Raw genomic sequence first — 23,441 nt, forward strand, 5'->3', positions numbered from 1 at the left:
GGGGGGGGGGGGGGGGAGAGCTCCCTCATCAAATTTTGGGCAAAACTGTGGGGAAATGTGGGTAATAACAACATTGAAAGGGGCTGAGCAAAAAAAAAAGCGTCTTCCTTTGGTGTTGTTTTGTAGTTCTTAACAACAATTTTAAATGTGTCTTTACTTTTTGTTTGCCTTCGATAAGGTGGATCATCATAATAACAAGTCTTACACACAGTTATCGTGACAGGGGTGACAGGGGGACATGTCCCCCCGCTCCGTTTGGAGTGTGGGGGACAATATCAAATGTCCCCCCCCCCATCTTTTTGACCGCCTCTATCATGAAGCCCAAGTTTTGCACTGTGTAAGACCATACCCTGTGTCCCACTATGGGCATTAATCCTGGGAGCAAAGGATGACACAACTTTTTGAAGGTTGGGGGACACAATATCAAATGTCTCCCCTCAAAATTGGCCCTAGACTGCATCCTAGAGCATCTAAATGCAAAATGTTCCCGGGCCCTTAATCGGGCCCGCATCCCACGCCATAAAGGCTTCTCACACGCATGCTCCATCGTTGACAGATTTGCACCTCCCCCTTGAAAAAGTGAACGGGACGTGTCCCCCACCCCACCCCACCCCACCCCATTTTCGAAGGGTGGGGGACACAATATCAACTGTTCCCCGTGTCTTTTGACCACCTTTATCATGAAACCCATGTTTTGCACTGTGTAAGACCAAACCCTGTGTCCCACCATGGGCAATAATCCTGGGGGCAAAGGATGAAACAACTTTTTGAAGGGTGGGATGGGGGACACTATATCAAATGTCCCCTCTCAAAATTGGCCCTAGATTACATCAAAGAGCATCTAGAATGCAAAATTTTAAGCCGTAAAAGGCTTCGCGTTCAGCGTTATAGCAGGCTCCATCTTTATAGATATGCCAAACCCACGACCCCCCCTCTCCCTTAAAATGTCTTGTCTTGATCCACCCTTGACGATGCTAGTGATTATAGGGATGAAACACCGTCTGAGCATTATAATGCAGAAACAATATGGATATTACGAAGCTATGATTTAGTTGCTTTTTAGGTACGATAACCACAGCAAATAGAGGTGCATTATAGCTTGAAATAGGCATTAAATTCCAACATCTGAGAGGGGGGCACATCACCCCTCAGACTCCCTAGATTGCACCAGAGAGCATCTACGGCCTAAAAAAATCCCCGGCCCTAAAGCGGGCCCCGGACCCCACGCCGTAAATGTTATGGCCCCCACCTTTCAAGACGGATTGACGCCCCTGGTCAGAGAGCAATCTAATCAAAATACTCAAATCAACCAATTGAAGCCCATCAGTGTGACGTGGGACCATTTTTTGGGGGGAAGGTAACACAAATCATGAATTTGTGTGGAGGCTTATTATCCACGAAGAAAGGCCCGGGCCTAATTTCATAAAGTCTGTATGCACAAAACATTGCTAAGCACAAAATAAATAACATTGCTAAGCAAAAATATGTTACCAGCCAGAATACCATACAGTTACCATTGCTGCAACTGGTACTCCACTCTCTTGTCTTGCTTAGCAATAAACATTTTTTGAATGCTCAACAGCTTTATGAACGAGCAGGGCTTCACAACAAAAACAATTATGTAGACGTGCCTAATGTATAACAGGTTAAGAAAATAAAGTGTCTTGGTCGAGCGAATAAGAGCACCGAAATCAATCTCTTGTGTTTCTTTTTACCAGAGTGTGGGTTCGAGTCCTGGTCGTGACACTTATGTCCTTCGGATGTGACTTAAAGCCATTGGTTCCGTGTGTTGTGTAATGCACGTAAAAAAACACAGAGCACTTATCCTGATTTGATCGGCAACATATTGCGCCACAGTACCTTGTAAACCATTACATGCGGTGTAAAAAACAAACAACTTGGTGTCATACATCAAAAACGTAGCTCCATCTTCTGGACACTGAAAGTTGAAGCGCTTAAAGGATTTGGGTACTTTTTCAAAATGCCCATATATTTACATTAAACTTACAGGGTTTGAAGATAATGGTAGTGGAATGCTTCCGTTCAAATCTTGCTTACTGAGGTGCTGTAGTTTTTGAGAAATGAGTAAAACAATGTCATGAAAATACGTTTGTAAATGATTAAAATAATTTAAGTCTCATGAGACGAAAATTATTTTCATGACATTGTTTTACTCATTTCCCAAAAACTACAGCACCTCAGCATGTAGTATTTTCAGGGAAGCTTTCTACTATCATTATCTTCAAATTGTGTAAGTTTAGTATAAATCTGTGACATTGTGTTTTTTGTCCTACAAAAGTTACATAGACCCAAAGTGACGGATATGAGTGATAATATAGAATCCAACACTATGGAAATCTTATTGAGTTCCTATGTCAGAAATTGTACGTATCTTTTACAGGTTTTTTTTTGTTCCGTAAGGCAGTGTATTTTATTTTATTTATTTATTTCCAGGCAAACAGTACATGCAAAGAATAGGCAATAAAAATATGACTACACAGAGAACAAGCCTGCGGATAACCCAAAAGAGAAAATAATCACTACCTTAAGGCGATCCAGACAATAAAAATAACAAAGGCACAAAAGGGTACAAGGACAGAAACGTCATAAAAATTTGGAAAATAGCACATCAAATACCATAATCAAATATAAATATAAATATGTTATCAACACATTGCAGGGTTTGCCAATAGTTTTTTGGGTAACTAGACCAACATACATAAATACATAGTAATAGTATTATTATTTCAAACCCGATATTTGTTTGCCTCAAGATGATTAAATCAACGCACTTATCATATCCACTAAGATTGAAACAAAACACTTACTAAAAATAGAGGAACTTATAATCAGAACTGACTCAAATTCATGACCGTGCAAACATTACACGAATCGCGTACAAACAAAACAAAAAGTGTTTTGTACAAAATTATCTTTTATTGTATTAAAATACCAAAGTGAGCCAGAATTTCCCCTGTAAATTAAAATGCATCTCGCCACTTTTGATCCGCGTCTTTGCACCACGCTGGTCACCCAGCGAGACAATAATAAATACTGTCGTCCTTAATTCACGGCAGAATAACATCACCATCAAAACTAGCCAGGTGACGGCCAAGTGAGCTCGGCCGGTGTTAACTCAATTTGAACGGCCGAGGTAAATTTCATAACGCGCTTGTACCTCTGATTCCGGTACGGATACCGTTGCGGGCTGAGCACTTGTGAGGGACCGCCAATTTAGTTGGATTATGTTGTTTCTACACACACAGCTGGGAGCCCGTGTTCCTTGTCCGACTCTTAAAGGAACTGTACACTTTTGGTAATTACTCAAAATATGAATTATTAGCATAACAAAACTTACTTGGTAATGAGCAACGGAGAGCTGTTGATAATATAAAACTTTGTGAGACATGACTCCCTCTGAAGTAACGTAGTTTTTGAGGAAGAGGTATTTCTCACTAAAATATTTTAAAACTTCAGCGGAAGCCTTTTACTTGTACCTGAATGCACACAGAGTAATTGTGCAACAGGGTGTTTTTACTTTCATAACTTAAAATATTTTCCATTTTCCAATAATGAGTCTAAATTTTCGCAGTTTTTTATATGCATAATGTTGGGAAACAACGAGTGAGAATCCTGGTCTTTGACACCCCAAAGGTGGCCAGCCGTCGATTTCACAAAACTCTTCCTAACTTAAGACTAATCTTAGGACTTAGGACCAGTCCCAACCATGCACTGTAGCATGCAGACCTTAAGATTAATCCTAAGTTAGGACGAGTTACTCGTCCTAACTCGAGATAAGACGAGTCCTAACTCTTTGTGAAATCGACGGCAGTGCCTTTAAAAGCGGTGTTGTGACCGTGAGGTTTACCACAATTTTATTTTTTTATATTCACGGCGTCTTGCTGAGAAAGGAAACACTTACAAGGAAACTGTTCAAATCACTTTAGTCGATACAGATGGATTTCTGATTGGTTTTAAGTGGGTGGAAATGTTTTGAGAGGTGAGGGGACAGATGTACTGTGCAAATGCTCATTGTCGGTTGGTTGGGGTTCAGGCGTTCCGATTTGTTTGCCAGCTATTACATATCGAAACGTGAAATATGCTTAGGCCCTATGTTATTATTGGTAAAATAAAAAAACAAGTGTGCACAGATTCACACATAACTTACATGATTTAAAGTAGGTATTGACAGAAAGGGTCCCTTTTAAAGACAGTGGACACTATTGGTAAATGTCAAAGACCAGTCTTCTCACTTGGTGTATCTCAACATATGCATAAAATAACAAACCTGTGAAAATTTGAGCTCAATCGGTCATCAAAGTTGGGAGATAATAATGAAAGAAAAAACACCCTTGTCACACGAAGTTGTGTGCTTTCTGATGCTTGATTTCGAGACCTCAAGTTCTAAACTTGAGGTCTCGAAATCAAATTCGTGGAAAATTACTTCTCTCTCGAAAACTACGTCACCTTAGAGGGAGCTGTTTCTCACAATGTTTTATACTATCAACCTCTTCCCATTACTCGTAACCAAGAAAGGTTTTATGATGATAATTATTTTGAGTAATTACCAATAGTGTCCACTGCCTTTAATATTTCTGCCAAAAATGCTCTCGTTTCTAACAAATGAGTAAAACAATAGTTTTTGTCTCTTTTTTACTACGTTCTCGTGACCTCGATGACAAATTGAGCTCAAACTTTCACAGGTTTGTTTGTTTATGCATATTATGGTTGATTAAAAAAAAAACATGAACACGGTGTGCGACTATTTTTGTCAGTTCTACAAATCATGTATAATACCTTTCAAGCGTACTAAAAATTAACTTTAATTTTGTACATTTTTATTATGGAATCTTGTTTTTACCTTGTGTGTTTTCAGTCACTGTCGATTAAAGACAGTGAACACTATTGGTGGTAATTCTCAAAGACCAGTCTCCCCACTTGGTATATCTAAACATATGCATACAATAACAAACCTGTGGAAATTTGAGCTCAATTGGTCGTCGAAGTTGCGAGATATGAATGAAATAAAAAAAAACACCCTTGTCACACCAAGTTGTGTGCTTTCAGATGCTTGATTTCGAGACCTCAAATTCTAAATCTGAGGTCTCGAAATCAAATTCGTGGAAAATTACCTCTTTCTCGAAAACTACGTCACTTCAGAGGGAGCCGTTTCTCACAATGTTTTATATTATCAACCTCTCCCTATTACTCTTTTGCAAGTAAGGTTTTATGCTAATAATCATTTTGAGTAATTGCCAATAGTGTCCACTGCCTTTGAATGTGGTGCTCAATATGAGGCATACCATCATCCAATATTGTGTATTCATTGTGTTCTGGGAATTTCGGGAATTCTTTAGAGAGGATTTTAGGGGTGGGGGAGGGTTGTCATGTGAACATGCAAATATTTGAGCATTGTTAAAAATAAGAATGCAACAGTTACCTTCTCAAGATCCCTTTCAGTGAAAATGCTTCTTATAGTATGTCAAAGTAATTTAAAGGTATCGCTATTTCAGGTTTTCGTAAACAGTATCTTTACCAACAGTCAACGTCAAAAAGTGCAGCTGTCATCGCGTATCACCGACCCATGATAAAAGTATGGATATATGATTTATTATGATTCATATCAACATTACAGAGTCATTTATTCATGAACACTGTCAACCCTTTGACGAAGCAGGCCTTACGAGGCCATGGGGACTTGTATTAATTATTAGCGTCAAGAGAATTTAGGGGTCCACAAAAACCTTCCGGTAAAAGTTAAAAACAAAGGGGTGGAAAAACTCGGTCAAGCCCGCCGTGTGCTTCGAGTTACCCTCGGCCAGGGTGGCTAGTGGAGGCAGGCCATGGCACGATTTCATACAGCTGCTTTAATAGCAGACTACTTGACACATTAATGCTAAGCAGAAATGAGCAGGATACCAGCCACAAGTTGTTCATGTGACATTACAGCTTGGCCGGTAACATATTGGTTAGCATAATAATTTAAAACACAATGTCCACAGGTTTACATTAAACTTACACAGTTTGAAGATTATGATAGTAGAAAGCTTCCCTTGAAATTTTACTTACTGAGTTGCTGTAGTGTTTGAGAAAATGAGTAAAACAAATAATTGTGGTCTTAGTTTTAGCATGTAAAAACGTATTAACCAGTTATGCTATGGTTTTGGTATAATATCATAACTGCTTAATGGGATTTTACACGCTAACATAATTTTCGTCTTCTGAGACGAAAATTATTTTGTGACTTGTTTTACTCATGTCTTAAAGACTACACATTCCAACCTCAGTTAGTAATATTTGAAGGGAAGCTTTCCACTATCATTATCTTCAAACCCTGTAAGTTTAATGTAAATCTGTGGACATTTTGAAAAAGTACCCGAATCCTTTAAGCAGCTCTATGAAATTGGGTCCAGCCCTGGTTTCACCGCGACACTGGAGGAAAGCCTCTGCGTGCCCTAGCCGACGTGTCGACTTTCAGGGGCCGAGAAACATTAGATTCGTCTGGATTCTGGAGACGGAATTGAAACGGCAATGTTTACTGCCCTAAAGTAACACTACGCTGCCTAGATTTCTTTATAATAGGCTGGAATTACAGAGTATAATTATTAAATGTGCATCAGAAGTTACTTATTGTCGGCAGTGGACCTGAGTTTAAATGGTGCCAATTTCCCTTTGTTTTCTCCTCAACTTGAAAGAAAGCAAAATTACATTTTTTTTATATGCGAAAACTACGAAAGCATGATGCCGATGAGTTTGTTGTTGAAAGTGCACATACACTGGTGGATCTTTAATATGATTATTTAATATGATTATGAGCTTATTTTTTAATGGGTTATTCCATGGGTAATTATTAATCTATAAAGATTCACAGAATACACACTCGACGAAAGTACTGCTATTTTGTCGACTAGAAGGAATGAACCAATTATAAGGTCACAACTTTTTAACGACTTTCCAATGTGATACCATGCCTTAAAGACACTGGACACTATTGGTAATTGTCAAAGACAGGTCTTTTCACTTGGTGTATCTCAACATATGCATAAAATAACAAACCTGTGAAACTTTGAGGTCAATTGGTCGTCGATGTTGCGAGAAAATTATGAAAGAAAAAACACCCTTGTTGTGCTTTCAGATAGGAATAAAAGACTTCTAGCTAGAAGTCTTTTATTATTTTAGTGAGAAATTACCTCTTTCTCAAAAACTACGTTCCTTCAGAGGGAGTCGTTTCCCACAATGTTTTATACTATCAACAGCTCTCCAATGCTCGTTACTAAGTCAGTTTTTAAGTAAATATTTGTTTAGAGTAACTACCAAACGTGTACTTCCCCTTTAAATTACCTCAGTTTTTACCAGTGAGAGCTCGAGCCTAAATCAAGCCATAAACAAGCCTATGTTGGAGAAGAGAAATCCATGAATCAATAATAATTTCTACCACCGCACACTTATGGTGATAATTGATCAACCTATTTTGTCACAACTCGCGAGCTTTTAGAAGTTGATGTATGAGTTTGGCGGTGGGGTCGCACTGCATGGTCCAGACGTGTAACAGGTGTAACGTGTGGGTATCACTCGGTCAGAGTGGGTAAGTGTGGGTTCGGATAGGGGTACTGGGCTAGAGTTGGTTGGTATGGCTTGGACAGGGGTTACCCAATGGGCTTGAGGGGGTTGGTATGGGTTGAATGGGGGTACCCTGTGGGTTGGTATGGGTTCGGATGGGGGTACCCCTGTGGGCTAGAGTGAGTAGGTATACACATTCAAACCGGGGACCTATGACAAAGGAGGACATTATGGTCCACGGTTCGGGAAGCTGTACAAAACCAATGAGAGCTATTCCAAAAAAGTGAGATAGTTTCAGTGTAAATAAAGGAGGTCCACGGTTGCAGGCTCATACACACTTGGTTAAGCATGGATTTGTATTGGGGTGCCTAGTGGGCTAGAGTGTGTTGGTATGGGTTCGGATGGGGGTACCCAGTTGGCTTGAGTGGGTTTGTATGGGGTTCGGATGGGGGGGGGGGGTGATCAGTTCACTAGAGTGGGTTGTCGGATGGGGGTACTAACCCAGTTGGATTGTGAGTGGGTTGGTAAGGGTTCGGATGGGGGTACCCAGTTGGCTTGAGTGGGTTTGTATGGGTCCAAATGGGAGTACCCAGCTTGCTAGAGTTGGTTGGTTTGGGTTCGGATGGGGGGATCAGTTCGCTAGAGTGGGTTGGAATGGTTTCAAATGGGGGTACCCAGTTGGCTTGTGAGTGGGTTGGTATGGGTTCGGATGGGGGTACCCAGTTGGCTTGTGTGGGTTTGTATGGGTTCAAATGGGAGTACCTAGCTGACTAGAGTTGGTTGGTTTGGGTTCGGATGGGGGGATCAGTTCGCTAGAGTGGGTTGGAATGGATTCAAATGGGGGTACCCAGTTGGCTTGTGAGTGGGTTGGTATGGGTTCGGATGGGGGTACCCAGTTGGCTTGTGAGTGGGTTTGTATGGGTTCGGATGGGGGTGAGCCCATTAGAATTTCTAACACGAGTAGGGAGTTTATTCCATAGCAGTGAGGCACAGACAGAAAAAGCCTGGCCACCAGTCATTGTGACCACTCTTTGCAAGTTGACAAGGGTTCGAGTCAGGTAGGGCCTACTTCACATGTCTATAGCCAATGAGGCCCGTGTATTGAGCAATTTGGGTGGGTGCCACAGGTCTTAAAGGCAGTGGACACTATTGATAAATATTACTCAAAATAATTGTTAGCATAAAAGCTTACTTGGTAACAAGCGACGGAGCGCTGTTGATGGTATACAACATTGTGAGAAACAGCTCCCTCTGAGTTACGTAGTTTTCGAGAAATAAGTAGTTTTCCACGAATTTGATTTCGAGACCTCAGAATTAGATGTTGAGGTCTCAAGCTCAAGGGTGTTTTTTATTTCATTCATATCTCGCAACTTCGCCGACCAATTGAGCTCAAATTTTCACAGTTTTGTTATTTTATGCATATAAGGAGATACGCCAAGTGTGAAGACTGGTCTTTGACAATTACCAATAGTGAACACTGTTATGTGTCTTTAACACACGTTGCTCTTGACTCACAGCCATACAACATACTCGACGATGCTTAATCATAGACTATCATCAGCTTAAAAGTAACCCAACCTTTTGTAGTATCATACTTGTTCCTCCTCTGGGGTTATGTAATAACAAACTTCTGTAAACAAAATAAAGCATAATCTGACAGAGCAATCTATATGTGGTCTCTGGTGGGAATTGAACCTGGAACAATTATACTGATATAGGCAAGGGGATCACTGCTTTATCATCGCTGATGATACACTGTTGATTGCCGAATAAATTCAAGACGAAATTGAACTCAAACAAGCACTTTATTCTCCTTAAAGGCACTGGATACTAAGGTCATCACTCGAAATAACTGTAAGCATAAAAATTACTTGGTTGTGAGCAATGAATAGCAGATGGTATAAAACATTGTGAGAAATGGCTCCCTCTGAAGTGACGTATTTTTTTTTAGAAAAAAGGTAGTTTCTCACTCAAATACTTTAGCTGAAGCTTTTCATTATATGCACCTGAAAGCACACAAAGTTGTGCAACACTGTTTTTTTCTGTCATTATTTTCTTGGAACTTCGATGACCAATCGAGCCAAAATGTTCACAGAGTTGTATGCATATTATGCTGGGATACACACACTATTAAGTGAAAATACTGGTCCTTGACAATTACCAAAAATGCCCAGTGCCTTTAATCGCCCGGGTTGATAAAAATGTTCAAGTAACGAAATACACGGATATTGAAATCACTTCGTGACCCCATTTACAGTGCATCTCGACCGAAATCAAGAGAGGGGACAGAGGAGCGTTCCCTTCGGATGGGTTGAAATGAAAGGGTTACAATTGCCTCCCCCTTGAGGAATACCTTCATGTGATTCACACAAAGGCGTCAAAATCTTCTGTCTGTGTGTGAAGTTTTTGAAGGGTGAGCAAAAAAAAGTAGGAGGGGCCATCGAAACCTCACATAAGCCAAGGGCCTTGGATATCATGCCCGGTTATCTAAGTTAGGCCGACCCGTAATCCGCAGACGACAACCCCGGTCGTAATCAACTGCTGTCCCCCATCACTTGAGCACATCTCTCTGAAAGACATTGATTGGGTTAAGTACAAGAACTGACTGCTAGTGTAATCCCCCTCCCTAGCCCCCCCCCCTTCTTCAACCCCCCTCCCATCATCCCCATTATCATTGCCACATCTCCCTGAAAGACATTGATTGGATAAAGTACAAGAACTGACTGTTGGTGTAATCCCCCTCCCTCAACCACCCCCCTCCCCATCCCCCCTTCATCATGGTCACATCTCTCTGAAAGACATTGATTGAGTAAAGTACAAGAACTGGCGGCTGGTCTACCCCCCCCCCCCCTATCTCTCTCTCGCACCCCCCCCCCCTCCCCCCATGTGATCAAGCAGACAAATCATTGGGCAACGTATCCCATTGGGACTGGTGTTCGAGAGAGTCACAGGAAATCATCGCTTTTGTGTGACGAGCGTGAGACAGTCTTGACATGAGACTAGCGCGTGCTACAATACTCATAAGAATGTTCCTTTTGTTTTTTTAGCGTCTGGGTATACATGAACCAAGCAATTAATGTAACTGATCGTGCAAAGTTTTAACATAATCGAAAGAGACAGAAACAGTTGGGGTGGGACAGGGGTAGTGTGGTTGAAACAAGTTTTTGTCTGTGTTGTTTGCACACAGCCGTTACTGTTGTCTTTCCTTGTTGATTCCTACTATATCAATAATGATGTAGCTCTGTTGTGTAAATCAATTGCACATTTATATTGTCTTTCTTTGCGTTATGTTAAAGACAATGGACACTATTGGTAATTGTCAAAGACTAGCCTTCACAGTTGGTGTATCTCAACAGATGCATAAAATAACAAACCTGTGAAAATTTGAGCTCAATCGGCCGTCGAAGTTGCGAGATATTAACGAAAGAAGAAAAACAACCTTGTCGCACCATGCCACACGGAGTTGTGTGCTTTCAGATGCTTGATTTCGAGACCTCAAAAATCTAAATCTGATGTATCGAAATCAAATTCGTGGAAAATTACTTCTTTCTCGAAAACTATAACATAACATCAGAGGGAGCTGTTTCTCACAATGTTTTATACTATCAACCTCTCCCCATTACTCGTTACCAAGAAAGGTTTTATGCTAATTATTATTTTGAGTAATTACCAATATTATCCACTGCCTTTAAATAAAGGGCCTGAGCATCACACAGTTGGAGTCAAGGCGAGCCGAGTTGATGGACACTCTGAAGCCACACCCAAATACCAGTCTTAGAACCACAGTCAACCAAGAACCACACCTAGAACAAAAAACCACACTCAGAACCAAACTTAGGTAAGCCGCACTTATAACCACACTTTGTCAAGAAACTGGTCGTTAATGGTAAATAAAGTTAGATCCTCCAGTTTACAATAAATACGTCGTACAACCAACCTTTAAGATGTCATTCAATTTGGTGAACATTAATCAGGGTAGTTTTATCAGGCGATTTTCTTATACTTTCCCCTTTCCCCAAATTGATTGTAGCAGCAATTGCGACTTTAAGTGCTATTTTGTCAAAAGTGACAGTATTTCAGAAGGATATATTTCCTCTAAGGATTGGCACTGGCATGAAGTGTTGAATTGTGTTTTTTATTTACATACTCGGTGTGTTTTTATTTGTGATGGGAATTAATTTACTTTTCTCAAAAAAAAGGATTGGCACTGGCAGGAAAAGTTTTTTTTTATTACCATATTTGGTGTGTTTTTATTTGTGCTTGAAATAAATTTACTCTTCTAAAAAAAGAGGATATTGTACCTTTAAAGCTTCCCACGGATAGAGAGGTTATTTCACTTGTCGTCAGACCAAAGGGCGTGGCCTAAACGAGATGAGTGGGGTAGTGATTTGTGGCCATCTGGTGCTAGCAAACCTTTCCATCTTTAATAATACAGCTTTATAGATACATTTTAAAAACTCAACACAACCCATGCATGATATATTTTCTCAAACCAGACGAGTTAAGTTCCACGCCATACGATCGGTGCGTTATATGAAAAACAGCCAATACCACTCTATGTAATAACCTACTTGACGCTTAAACACCCGTGTCTTCCCTTATTTATGACCCCACATGTTCTTTACATAATGCCAATATTCTCTTCATTATGAAGTTAACAAAGGGATTAATAATGACCCTCAAAATCTGCATTTTTCATAAGCTCATGCTTCACCGAAGTATCAGGTTTAAATTCCCTGCTGACTTCTCAAGCGAATCTGAACACAACCCAAACCGATTTTTTTTTTTATAAAACAGAGACAGTGTTGACCCTATTAGGCGAATCAACAACGGATGGTAACTGTATCTAACCGAGTCCGGGTTGAATAGCGTCTACCGTGGAGCGCGTCGCTGGACCACCCTTCGTCGTCACAAGGTACTGAAGCGACCCCGTAGTTCTAGCTTCGTTCCAACTGATCGCTTTGTGAGCTCTTGGTGGATGGGCTAGCCATGCGTGACAAATGAGTAAGGTCCCAAGACGACGACCGTTGTATTGGACCTTTCTCTCGCTCGCTAATGATCCCAGCTGGGAAGACCTTGTATTAAAGGAATATAATAATACTTCAAGAACAATATTGGGTAATGGACCCAAATTTTGCAGAAATTAAAAGATGCATATTTTTTTTTCATATAAAGACGTCACTTACAGAGTCTGTTCAAATCGTCGCACCGAACCAGATCCTTTCAAAGCCAATACTCCTCCAAAACAGATTTTACACATGGTTGTACAGTTACAACCATGTGTAAGTTTACTATTAATAGTTATTTCTTATAGTGCATAATTTTGTAGAAATTTACCTCAAAAACAGTTCTGACATTAAGTTAGAAATATTGCATAGTGAGGATCGAAATGAACTTTAGTTTCAATGTTTTTTTTGTTTCACAAATTTTGATTTATAAGATATGGATGCAAAGGAGTCACAGGGTAAAACAAATCGCTCAAAATTTAGTCATACTGTCCGAGCAGACTATTCCTGAATTGAAGAAAATGAAACCAAATTAAATGCGTTGGAACGAATTTTGCTTTTGATAACCCACATAATTTTTTGGTTTTATAGATCTCTCTCGATTAAGATTAACAAACTCGTGATGAACAAACTTCTTGAACTTTTCATAGTTTTATATTTCAAAAATTTATTCATTTGTTTATATTTTTTAAAAGTTTAAAAAGTTGACGTACATGAAGACGTGTAACAGTCGAAAGCAGGAACATTTTGGGCGTGTTGTGGCTTGATTCGTACAATAACGACATTGTCATGGACATTGTGTATCAACATTATGTCCCTCCATATACAGAACAGAGTTTCAAATCCTCACATTATGTCAGACATCACACATAAAACACGAAACTAATCTTATCTAATCAACTATCAAATCACACTAAACACTTGTATTAAGAGCCCTTAAAATGATAAAAAGATAAGAGATAAAAACAATAATTGCACAATATTCGTTATTCATGGAAGCAATGCAGTTGTTTTCATACAATGATCTTCCCTTGTATTAAAGACAGTGGACACTATTGGTAAGTGTCAAAGACCAGTCTTCTCACTTGGTGTATCTCAACATATGCATAAAATAGCAAACCTGTAAAAATTTGAGCTCGATTGGTCGTCGGAGTTGCGAAATAACTATGAAAGAAAAAACACCCTTGTTACACGAAGTTGTGTGCTTTTATATGCTTGATTTCGAGACCTCAAATTCTAAACTTGAGGTCTCGAAATCAAATTCGTGGAAAATTGCTTCTTTCTCGAAAACTACGCCACTTCAGAGGGAGCCGTTTCTCACATTGTTTTATACTATCAACCTCTCCTCATTACTCGGTACCAAGTGAGATTTTGAGTAATTACCAATAGTGTCCACTGCCTTTAAGGATCTATGGTTGCAAAATATCTCCCACCCACTTTTTGGTATTGAAAACCAAACCAGTTAATTCAAACATCACCATTATCAATAAGCGACCGTTTGTCCCTTTTTTTTCTTTCTTAAACATGCCCCCAGGCAGTCTCTCAAACCAATTGCAATTGTTTGCCCCCTTGAAATTTGAGTTTCACAAAAAAATAAAAAATAAAAAAGAGGAAATAAACGAGATCAAGTGGTGGCTTAAAATATTCACATGTGTTTTCCCACTCACAGATCCAGTCGCGAGTGACTAGGGTATGAGAAGAAACTGTTCCATCCATCATGCTTAAAACTTCAACAACAGATTGTATCACACCCCTCAAGAGATTTGGCCATTATAAACAACCCTTTGATGGGGCTGTAAATCATCGGTTTAATCAACATTCTGAATGGAGGGGGAAGTTAAAATCTGCCCCCCCCCCCCGAAAGAAAAAAAAACACTTTACTGTCCATCATTGTGTCATTAGCGGATTATGAATATTTTAAATTGTGATAATAAACTAAACGTCACTCTTTGTGTTAGTTGAAACTTTATTTCTTAAAATGAAACTAAGACGTGTTCTTTTTAATTAGGACGATGTAGACAGATGTTCTATGTACACGTGTATGCATGAAGAAGGATGAACCTAAGACAGTTTAATTAACTGACTTAAAAACTTTCACAATTCGACTACATGATAAGCATCATTTAACAGCAGTACCAATCATTGTATTTAGGTATGGGTAGACTGTTTCGGCTAAAGTGGCAGCAGACTTACCAGCTACTGTTCTCTGTATTATACTAAAAACTTATAAACAATGGAAAATTTTCACTTTTCTGACCTCACTAAGTCGTATGTGACATAATAAGTCAGATGTTGAACACTATTCCACGGTCATGTGCTTCTTTAAAGACACTGGACACTATTGGTAATTATCAAAGACCAGTCTTCTCACTTGGTGTATCTCAACATATGCATAAAATAACAAAACCTGTGAAAATTTGAGCTCGATTGGTCGTCGGAGAAAAACACCCTTGTCACACGAAGTTGTGGGCTTTCAGATGCTTGATTTCGAGACCTCAAATTCTAAATCTGAGGTTTCGAAATCAAATTCGTGAAAAATTACTTCTTTCTTGAAAACTAAGTTACTTCAGAGGGAGCTGTTTCTCACAATGTTTTATACTATCAACATACCAAGTAAGTGTTTAAGCTAAAAATTATTTTGAGTAATTACCAATAGTGTCCACTGCCTTTAATGGAACTGTAGTAAACAACAATAAAACATACATTTTTATGTTCTCTGTCACTAATGAGCATTTGAGCGGGTCCAGCATTAGACTTGATTCAAGTCCCATTCCCGTGTGAGTTATACCCCAACTTACTATAAAACAACACGTAGCATACACAGTACAGTGCTGCTCGCTTGCCGTCAAAATGTGGTCCCCCGCATGCGGAACAGGTTTTGGAATGCAGAGCATCACAAAACAGTATTTTCCTGGGGATGGCACGGGATTGGGACTTGAGTCAAGTCTAGTTCAGCTTATGGGATTGATCCCAGGTCATAGAGCTGCTTAACTTCTTAAGCAGGAAATAATGCTTAACAATTTTCGCCTAAGCAAAAAGGAGCGGGATACCAGTCATAACTTTTACATGTGACACGGTATTGTTGGCTGGTTACCCCATTCTAGTAACCATAATTACTTTGTGCTAAGCTACTTTTTGTGTGCTTATGTTGGGCCCCGTTCTGTAAGCTTTACACATCCCCCATCAGCCAGTGCATAAACTGCCACATCCCTGACGAAAATCTGATGCTTTGTAATGATGGAAAAAACTTATGATATATAATTTAGTACAACAAAAATCATTTTGAACATCTTAATGTAAAATGACTTATCTGAACCATCTAAACGCACCTCTTATTTTGTTCACTTTCATTAGGTAAAAAATATGCTAAAGCAATTCGTCCCAAACTTCTCCGTAGGTGGCATTTTAAAGTCGGGGTTGCGCTTCAATTATGATTAACAACTTCCCAACTTTTTCGCTCTCACTTTCCGTGAGTTCTCTGGAATGACAATTTCAATTGCCAGTGCTAGATACGTGTCAGGGGTCTATATTAGGCGGGTTGTTGAGAGACGCGTAATGAAATAGCACTTTGGCGAGCCGACTCGGCTATGCGATCCACCCGCTCTCAACCCTGGCCGGTCGTCGGTAATGAAGTCGTGAAGGTTGGTAAAAAAAAGAGGTTGCCCATGTTTATGCTCTAGGCCCAGTTTCATAAAGCTGTTTAGCAGAAAACACAGCATGATGAATTTCTTTACTAAGCAAAAATTGAGTGGGGCACCAGTCAGAACAACGTATACTTAATGTCATTTTGGCTGGTTATCTGTTTCTGTTACTAAGCAAGTTTTTGTGCTTACAGGCTATTATAAAAAGTAGGCCCTGTACACAACCCGTAAGCGCTTGTCATCAGGTATAATTTGTGCAATCTTATAGTGATCTTCATTTTTTTCGCATGACAATAGTTTGGTTAAAGGCTGTGGACACTATTGATAATTGTCAAAGACTAGCCTTCACAGTTAGTGTATCTCAACATATGCATGAAATAACAAACCTGTGCAAATTTTAGCTCAATTGGTCGTCGAAGTTGCGAGATAATAATGAAAGAAAAAACACCCTTGTCACACGAAGTTGTGTGCGTTTAGATGGTTGATTTCGAGACCTCAAGTTCTAAACTTGAGGTCTCGAAATCAAATTCGTGGAAAATTACTTCTTTCTCGAAAACTACTCCACTTCAGAGGGAGCCGTTTCTCACAATGTTTTATTATAGACCTCTCGCATTACTCGTTACAAGTAAGGTTTCGTGCTAATAATTATTTCGAGTAATTACCAATAGTGTCCACTGCCTTTAAGGAAGCGGGTATTCTGAAGGTGGGATCTTGTCTTGATAAAAGCTTATTCAGATTATGACAAACTTGGGTCAAATTTTATGACTCTGCTAACCGTGGGTAAAATGCTTATACAGAAGCAGGGAATTCCGCGTTAAGAGCCATTGGACACTTTCGGTAAACAGTATTGTCCAAGGCCCACACTTCGTGTATCACGTATAAAATAACAAACCTGTGAAAATTTAGGCTCAATCGGTCATCGGAGTCGGGAGAAAATAATGGGAAAACCCACCCTTGTTTCCGCACGTTTCGCCGTGTCATGACATGTGTTTAAAATAAATCCGTCATTCTCGATATCGAGAATTTATATTCTTTTAATGTTTTCTCAAAAAGAAAAGCATTTCATGGAATAATAATTCAAGAGAAGTCTTTCACCATTACCTTCTGTAAACCATGTCAGTTATTTTTTTTTATTTTATCTGTGAACTTTTAATTTTTTGTCTTTACCGAAAGTGTCCAATGGCTTTAACGTCAAGTGTATGACACAGGGCTACATTCCATAAAGCCCTATAGTGTAGTCAAACTTTAAAAAATAAAAACCACAACTCATTACAACGTTGAAATAAGCAAAAGCTGAATACCCAGCAAAAACTATTAATCGCATACCACTTAGTAATACAACCAACCAACTACAGTAATCGTGTGATAAAAGGGCCAAACCAAACACAACTCCTGACACCGCTGAAATGCATCAGCTGCAAAAGCTAAATGGCCCAAAATATTATCGAATAGTGCACACAGTTTCGGTTATAAAATCAATCAAATATTACCAATAATATTATGACGTCTGATAAAAAGGTTCAGATAATTATAGAACAGCCGTGAATAGCACAGGAGTCGAGGTTGACAATCAACGCGGGGACAGTGCAAACTGTCAAAAATACTGTATAATAAACCAACATGTAATTAGTATGTTCACCGTTCCGGTTTGGTTCGTGGTTTCAAGGTTTTGAAACGTGTCAAACAGGCCATGGGCCGCAAAACAAACACGTTGATTATTCAGCTCAATCTGGGCAAGTATTTACCGTCATCTTGATGCGTAGGCCTAAATCTTATACTTTCTGCTACCCCCACCGGCTGCCTTTCGGTAGGCAGATATTCCTTTACCCTTGTGGACAGAAATGGGTTTCGAAATGAGATTTTTGTTTTTTCAGGCAGGGTCACAAATTGCATCTTAATGCTTATTAAAAAGGCCCAATATTAATAGGAGATACAACAAAAGTCACATGCGAAATTAATACAGCTGAATACAATGGCTACTTGCTGAGAAAACAGCAACACACTACCACTGAATTTTATTCCACAAAAAAGAACGTCAAATCCATCCATGTTTAGAGACAAAAATGTGTGCTTTCAGAATCATAAATAAAAGGCTTCAGCTGAAGTCTTTTATTATTTAAGTGGTAAATACCTCTTTTTCAAAAACTACGTTACCTCAGAGGGAGCCGTTTCTCATCACGTTGTATACTACCAACAGCTCTCCATTGCTCGTTACCAATTAAAGTTTATGCTCATTTTTTATTGAGTAATAACCAATAGTGCCCAGTGCCTTTAAGTAGGTTTTTAATTCCCATTAACGTGTGGAGAATTTACCAATCTGTGACCCTCTCAACTTTGAGGAAGGTTGCACGAACTCCTTAATTATCATGTCTTTAAATTGAAGTAACGTTTGACTAATTGGGAAGATTCCTTTGCCTCGGGCAATCAGGATATTACTTAATGAAAATAAAACCCACCGCTGCTCTGGTTAATTTGTTTATATCACTCTGAAAACTAGATCTTAATTAAAACATGCCACCTTGCTCAGAGCACCGTACGACTCAATGGTGGCGCCCTTGTGCATATAGTCTTATCTTAAGCGATGTACTTTCTTAACTTTTGATGCCAATCGAGACGATGTCAGGGGAACAATGCTAGGAGTTCTACAAAACAATAACTTATTGTTTCTCTCAACATTGTTATTATTCTTTTATGAATATTCATATTTTAAACGTGATAGCTGAGCTTGTACCGCAAACATCTTTTCACCCTTCTGAAGACGATCGGAGCATACTGATCAAAACGTTGAGTTGTCAACTACCGGTTTTTTCTCAGAACCGACACTCAAAAGAGATTTACACTTGGCGCTATACGTCAAAACCTTGCCTCATCTTTGTATTGTTTCCCGCGGTCGTTCAAAACAAATGTAATTCTATTGATGCTATAGGGGAGAAGACTATGGGTGTATGAATTCGCTTTGTTGCATGAATTGTTAGGGATTTTCGAGACTGCGGCTCGGCTGCAACTCAGGCTTAAACTCCGTCACATTTTCTTTTTCTGGCCACAGAAAGGTGGACGGACCTTGGTGGAGCTGAAGCATCACCATTGTTTCGCAAAGACCATGAAGTCAAACAAGATGGCTGAAGTATGATGAGGGTCTTTTGTGTGATGGACAATTTTCCGATTTGATTTATAAAGTAAGTAAGGTGTATCATCAATCACGATGTAAAACTTGTGTGAGCGGAGAAAAGAATTTTGGAGTGACACACACACACGCCGACATTTGATATTGTTATATATTTTGTTTGTGAGTACGAGTTTGACATCATCTACCACTTCCTGCATGATGGTATATACCCATGGTCGCTGTACTCCAGAACTCTAGGGACCCCGGGACAGATTGAGATTGCTCATAATTAGGCCAAGGGGGTCGATGTACTGAATTTTCTTTCTGGACCACGAGGCAACCCCAGGCGTTGACAAAAACGGAAGGATTCGCCTCAGTATTGCAATTGGTAACTTCCGCACATGGAAAAGAAATAGATCTCTTCGGGCCTGAAAACATCATCGATCTTGCTTATCTCTACTTCCTTTGTCTCAGGCGAAAAGTCTCATTGAAGGATAGTGTCAAGTGCCGATGAAATCGTTTTATATTCGTCTTAAAGGGTGGGGAAAAGAAAGAAAGAACAATTATTATCCCTTCTGTTCGCCAATTATCTCCTAAACTCCTACAACCAAAGTGGACTTCATCACATGAATCCAATACATCTGTTTAAACTTACGAGACATAATCACCTTAAATTTTGCGTGACAAAGGAAATTGACACTGCACCTAATTCGTGATAAATGTATCCCTTTAAGCTTGATGAACCTCAAAGAGACAAGTGCTCAGGCCCTGACGTGGAAGAGGAAGTGTTCAAGGGGTACTGAAAGTATAAAGAAAATTGACATTGCACCCATTTCGTGATAAATGTACCCCCTTTAAGCTCTATGAATCTCTGAGGGACAAGTGCTAAGGCCTGACGTGGAGGAAGTTTTCAAGGGGTACTGAAAGTGCACCTATTTCGTGATAAATCATCATCATCATCATTCATCATCATCATAATCATCATACATTGATTTCATTGCTGTCCTGACAAAAATGTACCCCTTTAAGTTCGAGGAACCTTAGAGGGACAAGTTCTCATGCCTGACGTGGAGGAGGAAGTGTTCAAGGGGTACTGAAAGTGCACCTCTTGATGTGACGGGTGGGGGGATGTTTGAGTTGATAACACTCTCACCCCACACTATCCCGTTGTAGGCGGTTCTGTACTGTTAGAGAGGTTGCAATGCCGGACGTCCTCTTCTCCACACGCTGGAGGATGTTTAGTAACGGGACGTGTTAAAAGAGCCAACTGTTCACAGATAATGTGTGTATTTACAACACATGATGAAGACTGTGTATGGGGGGCACTCTGTTTGAGTTTAGATTGAAGACAGGCGGTTTTCTTTACACACTGAGGGCGCTGTTCACAACAGGAACAGAGTATTATGAAGTATAAACCAATCCGAGAACCATGTTTTGGAGGATAATGTTTTGTGACCTAGTGTTTTTCAAACCAGCCCCACTCCCGATCGCCTCTAACTATTATAAAGAAATGTGAGAAATTACGGACATAGCTTTCTGTTTGCGTTTTTTTTTTTTTTTTTTTTTTTTTTTCTTTAAATACAATTGTGTCGCTCTCTCTTCCAGCTCAAACATGAATCCCTCTTCATAAAAGAAATGTTTTTACATTGTGCTCCTTAGAAGCATCTTTATTTTTCCATTGAGCCGGAAGATTAGTTTAGAATTTTTGTAAGAATATTTTTAAAGCTATTTTCCCGGCGTAATTAAAGCACAATTTCTTTATACTAAACATTCCAGGGTCAAATTTAACACTAAATCCGACATTTTCTTACTTTTTATTTAATGTTTATTTAATGTTTGAATTGTTCGTTTGTTTCTTTGTTTTTTAATAGATGCTTGATCTGTAAAATTGGGAAATAAAATCAACACTTTATAGGACAAAACATTTTTTGTGTTTAACTGCAGAGACTAAAATGAATGTATTTACTCACAAATGAGTCCGGTTTGTCCCTTTAAGAATTTGCAAGTGTTACAGACAATGACAGATCAGTAGGGACCTTTCACTCGACGAAAGTACAAATAAAAGAGAAACCAGAAAGGACAACAGAAAACCTGACAGACATCCACAAATGGCCACACAGCATTCCACCAGTTACATTCATTAGTCTGCAAGTTTTGCCAAAAACAAACGCACCGCATAAGTTTTATCATTCTCCGAATGAACATGAATGACAATGCTATTTCAATCGGTCTTTCTTGTTGGACCAAGAATTTCTGACATCAAGTAGAGCGCCGTGGCTTCTCGCTGTGTGTTGCACAGCAGGTTCTCGACGACTCGCAGGCTACAGTTCGTTTTACCGTTACCACACTCTGACCAAGTATACTCTAGCGAGCTGCTTAAGTACAAAAACTAGCTAAGCACAACAAAATTATGCTTACCAGAGAGTAAGTTTACCTGTCCACAGCTAATCTACCATGACACATGTACAATCTTTGACTGGTATCCTGCCAGTTTCTGCTTGGCTAAGAATAACAACAATACTCTTACCAGAATCAGGTTACCAGCCAAGCACCTAGTCACAAGTACAGTTTGTGACTGGTATCCTGCTCATTTCGCTTAGCAGACAAATGATAGGCAATGATTTTCTGCTTAAGCAACTCCATAAAATTTTGCCAAAAGTATACTGAACTGCAGAACAGTACTTTTGATGGACAAGAAACACTTAGAAGTGCAGACTAATATGAAGGAGATACGGTCACTTTAAATGGGAAAGCCACAAAACACACTTATATTGGGCACGATAATGACATAGGCAACCACATAATCACATAAAGCCTGTAAGCAAACAAACTTGCTAAGCACAAAATAGTATTGCTTAGCCGAAACGGGTTACCAGCCAAAATAACATTAAGTTTGCATTGATGTGGCTGGTGCCCCGCCTATTGTTGCTTAGAAGAAATGTTTCATGCAGTATTTTCTGCTAACAACTTTATAATTGGGCCATGGTCAACGACTTCAATTCACATAACATTAATTCTCTCTTTTTTGAAAACGTGAAGATTTGTTTTAACCTATACAGTGTGATAAACATTGCAGTGCATCCCAGTCCGGTTGAATACAACTACCGGGGAGGGATTCGTCTTGAAACCACCACAGTGTTACCGGTGACATCGTAACAGTCCAAGTCCCTGACTAACACAACTACCCATGAGAGATTCGAACCCACAACCTCCGTATTCTAGATCAGTATGTCTTAATAACCAACCTCCATAGTGTTCCTGGTGACAGCATGACAGTTCAAAGTCCCGTAATTAAACAGCGTGAACCGTCACAAACAATTAAGACACGATGACTCGCTGTTTTAAACCAATGTACGGAATGGCATGGTGCCCCCCCCCCCACCGTGTCTTCATTGTGGTATGGGATCTTCGGGATTATTGAGAGGAATTAAGGTGGAATTCTTCTGTACTTAAAGACAGTGGACACTATTGGTAATTGTCAAAGACTAGTCTTCACAGTCGGTGTGTCTCAACATATGCATAAAATAACAAATCTGTGAAAATTTGAGCTCAATCGGTTGTCGAAGTTGCGAGATATTAATGAAAGAAAAAACACCCTTGTCACACGGAGTTGTGTGCTTTTAGATGCTTGATTTCGAGACCTCAAATTCTAAGTCTGAGGTCTCGAAATCAAATCCGTGGAAAATTCCTTCTTTCTCGAAAACTACATTACTTCAGAGGGAGCCGTTTCTCGCAATGTTTTATACTATCAACCACTCCATTCTCGTAATCAAGAAAGGTTTAATGATGATAATTATTTTGAGTAATTAAGGAAAAGTGTGCGTTAAAACGTGGGCAAATTTTGTATTCATTTTTTTTTCACATACCAAATAAAGTACTGTTTTACTTAATTTGTGACAAAATCATATAGAACATTAACCTTCACCTAAAATCATTCTTCAAAGTCCGAAACAAAAGAGGCCTATATCTTGGTTCAGACATCTTGTTTCCTTTTCTTCCCTTGAGGCATGGTGGACACTATAGGAGTGCACTGTTTGGTTGGGTGAATACTGATAAATTTATCCAAACCTAACTAACAGTGCCACAGTTTTGAGCCACCTTGTCTCAAATTGGCCAATTTGAAGTCCA

This window comes from Asterias amurensis, chromosome 5 (genome assembly GCF_032118995.1).
Source record: "Asterias amurensis chromosome 5, ASM3211899v1".
Taxonomy (NCBI): Eukaryota; Metazoa; Echinodermata; class Asteroidea; order Forcipulatida; family Asteriidae; genus Asterias; species Asterias amurensis.